Here is a 4,429-nt window from a genome sequence, read left to right as displayed (position 1 = left end):
CTCGTTTTCTTTGTTATTTCTTCCTTTCCTTAATAACTCCTGTTCCTCCTTCATCGTGTCATGGTTTTCCTTCACTTGTCTGTACTTTTCCATTTTTTCATCAAGTAAAATGACTTTCTGTGACCAGGTTCGTGCTCAGGGTAGCTATAGGGTCGGGAGCTGGACCATAACCAGGGGTATGTGCAGGCCCCTGGTAAACAGGAACGTGGTCAGTTTCTTGGGTAAGGCTGTGATCCGGGTCAGAAACATGGAAGGAGCCTTGGTCTGGGCAGTGGTGGGGTTAAGGGCTTTGGCTGTGGCATTGATCAATGTTTACACTACAGCCTGTTCACCACGTCAGGAAGATCAGGACAGTGGTTGGGGTTGGTGTCAAAGACGTGATTGGATCTATCGTCGGGGGTGTGGTTGTTATGACCATATTCCTATGATCAGGACCATGACCGGGATTTGGTCAAGACCATGGTCGGGATATGATGCGGGATATTATTGGCGCTGTAGTCAGGCCATAGTTATGGTCATGGTCGTGGTTGAGACTGTGGTGGGAGCCGAGATCGATGCCGTGGTTAGACCCGTAGTCGAGATTTTAACTGAGACCTTGATTGAGTTTTGGGTTGTAACCAAGATATAGCTCGTAGTCGAGACAGTGACTCGAGAATTGGTCGAGGCCATAGTAGGGTTCAATGTCCAGATGTTGGCTGGAACTGTGGTTGAGTTACTGGTCAGGGCCATTAATGGAACCTTAATCTTGCCCATAGTCGAGGCCATGGCTAAAGCCTTGTTCGAGGTTTTGGCTAAAGTCTTGTTAGAGGCCTAGATCAGGGTGGGTTTGGGAACGTTGTTGAGATCAAGGTCGAGTATTGAACTGGACCTGCCGAGGCCGAGGATGGAACCGTTTCGAAGCCTTAGTTGGGCTGTGGTTAAGACCGTGTCCGAGTTTGAGGCCGTGATCGAGGCTGTAACTGGGGCTATGGTCGAGATCGTGGTCAAACTTGTTGTTTTTGTCCTGGGTGGAATCTTCGTCGAGTCATGTGTCGAGGCAGTGGCCATGATTTGGGCCATGGTCGGATGCATGTCAGCTGTCAGGCGAGTGACGCGGGTGGTTATCCCGTGGAGGACGAGGCTGACCCGGCTGACCTGGGCCTCCATCACAAGCAAGGCGGAGATTCAATTGCAATGATTAAGGTTGACCCTCGCCCCCAGGAGTGACGGTGATCCGCACGCCGCTTGCGGGACGCTGTCATTATAGCGGCTGTTATACCGACGCCAAGCTGACGGCCCTCACCCACCACCTCCACCCTGGGGGACCGGGGTAGTCGGGGTGGCAGGGGTAGGAGGTGAGAATCATGGGGGTGTGATGAGGATGATAGGAGTGGGACTTGGCATTGATGGAGAAATGGTGAGGGAGGGGAGGTGTGTGTGTGTGTGTTTAACCTTCCCCAAAATTCACTAGGCACTTTACTCCCCACATATTTACAACATGTACTGCTGCTTCTTTGATATCCACCCTATACTTCACCCCATTCTTGTATTCACCCTTTGGTCATCCCTCCTACCACACCTCTGAATTATATGTTCCTTTAACCAATCATTGACTTTCTCTCATATTTATGATCCACATCGCATGAATAAACAACCTTAATTTGCTCTCTTCTAAACATATTTCTTTTCCAAATGTTTTCCCTATTTCTGTATTTCCTATTATGTGTATTCTATTTATTCCATTTACTGCTCATATTTACTTAAATTGGTTATTATAAGACTGCCAAATAAATTATATGTACACTGTTTTAAATGGAGTTAGAGAAACATATAAAAAGTATATCCTGGTTAGTTAAGAGTAAGTGTCTCTATGTTATTACTGGAGAGTCTCTTGGGTTGTACAACATGGGTGATGAATATTGATTCGGCATGTATGTAGACAGTATACAAGGATAGTGCAAGTATACAAACAATGACAATAAACAATGTAGATACACAAACAAGATTAAACAACAAATCAATTCAACCAAAGAAAGCACAACGAACCCATTCAGTAAGGTCCCTCGTTGGTATTCTGCCTTATTTATATAATAAGCAAAACAACCTATGTATTACGTCCTTGAGCACCACATGTAAACAAAACATCAAATATTGGATAAGTAGATTTTCTTAAGTTTTAATTTTCAGAGAGCGTAAATATCAGTGGTCTATACTGTTGCATTCAAGGTAATGTAAATAATATGCAAGAGCAGTAATCCTCACCTGTCTCCTTATCTCTCTCTTAATTACAAAATAGATAATTAATTACAGGTATATTGGTATCTTGTCTAAACTCAGATTTTAATTAAAATAAATTATTTATTGGATTAGAATTAAGAATGATACGTCAGTGTTTGTCTTCAAGCCAGGGTTGCGGTACTCTCTTTGGCAGTTATTAATAAATGAACTTAAGTAACAATGTGGATCATTTAGCAGCAAAAGTGACTTCGTAGTAAGATTTTCTGTATGTATGCATGTGTGTATAATAATAATAATAATAATAATAATAATAATAATAATAATAATAATAATAATAATAATAATAATAATAATAATAATAATAATAATAATAATAATAATAATAATAATAATAATAATAACAATAATAATAATAATAATAATAATAATAATAATAATAATAATAATAATAATAATAATAATAATAATAATAATAATCATTTACGGTTTATTGAAAGAAAATAGCAAAAAAGATTGAAAATATATAACAAACTCAGATGATAAGAGTAACCTATGGTGAAGTTGGCGACTGGGTCACTTGATTGACAAAAGCTTTCAGTAACCACACGTAGAGAAACATGGAGTGAACATACAAATTAATTACAGATCTGGTAATATTCCCAGTGGCAATAGGACTGTCGGTCTTATAAACTGTCTATTGCATTGACAGTGGCACCTTCCCATGATACAAGACGGTTAGGTCACTCTCTTCCCCCGGCTGGTCACAATCTGCGCATGTTAAACGCCCATTACGTGGACCTGATAGGTCTCTGAGCTCATACACGATATTGGGGAGAATTCTTTTTTCTCATCTCATATAGTTGGGAGCCCTCATTTCTCATCTGGTGTAGCCAAGAGTCCACGTCTGGGAGTCCTCATATCCCAATTGGTGTAGCTGGGAGTCTACATTTTTCTCCTGGTGTAGCTGGGAGTCTACATTTGTCATCCGGTGTAGCTGGGAGTCTATATTTCTCACCCGGTGTTAGCTGGGAGTCTACATTTCTCACCTGGTGTAGCTGGGAGTCTACATTTCTCATCCGGTGTTAATGTGATGGTGAGGGCTTTAAGAGCACTGACTTGTCATTGTCCAACACTTAGTTAATATTTTTAATTTAAATTGTCACTTTTGTAGATCAGTTGTGGGTTGATTGTCAATGTGTGCACTGTATCGTTGGTGGGAGGCTCCTGGTAAATCCTGGCGTTTATGTGACTCTGTGCGTTTATCGATTTTTGTTTTACTATACACAAATAATTATGTGCTCATGTGTACTCGTACATTTATGTAGGCGAATTTATGCACGTGCTTGGGTTTGTGTGTTTCACATGAAGATGAATATGTATAAAAGTAAATATGTGTGTCTGTGTGTGTGTGAGTCTGTGTGTGTGTGTGTGTGTGTGTGTGCGTAATTGTTTGCATATATTATGTATGTGTGAACTGTATGTTCTAACTTATATGACTTCGAAGAGATATAATTTACTTAACCTTTAAATGTAAGGCACACAGAATCAATAACAATAATTCCCAATTTTTATTTGTTCATGTTAATCTTACTTCAAAATAATTACATTAAACCCTAATAATAAAATCGGTACAAAACTAGGAAGTAATGCCTTCAAGAACAACTGAAACCTTGGAAACGAAAACCAGATCATTATACGTTGGTAAAGTCATAGGGCACACAATGCCGGCTGTCTTAGTATATTATGAAGCCAGAAAATACTGTGACATTTTTTGTTCAGTGTCATTAACTGAGACATACTAAAACCAAAGGGAAGAATAAATAAATAAAAATTACAAACTGTAAAATGTCAACTCCCTCCACAAAACTTTCGAATGTAAATAAACAAAAGGGTTAGAGTATTTTGTCAATTGTCATTGAACTTTTGCAGCTGTATAATTAAGGAGTCTGCCGCTCACGCTGTCGTCCGGCAGCTGGAGTTAAGAATTCCGCTGACCTTCACTAACTGGCCAGGCCCTCAGCTACCACTTAATAATTCTCTGATCTTGTGAGAGGCGTCGTCTTAATGAAGGGTGAACGGCTGTATCAAACTAACAACGCCCTTAACCCACCCTCACCCTAACCCTTACTCCACCCTTACCCCTTCCTCACCCGTATTCCACCTTTACCTTTACCTCTCCCTCACCCCTCTCTCACCCTTACCCCTTCCTCAC

Source organism: Homarus americanus, unplaced genomic scaffold, assembly GCF_018991925.1.
Source record: "Homarus americanus isolate GMGI-L3 unplaced genomic scaffold, GMGI_Hamer_2.0 scaffold1220, whole genome shotgun sequence".
Taxonomy (NCBI): Eukaryota; Metazoa; Arthropoda; class Malacostraca; order Decapoda; family Nephropidae; genus Homarus; species Homarus americanus.
The sequence above is the reverse complement of the archived record's forward strand: the minus strand, read 5'-3'. Positions refer to the sequence as shown.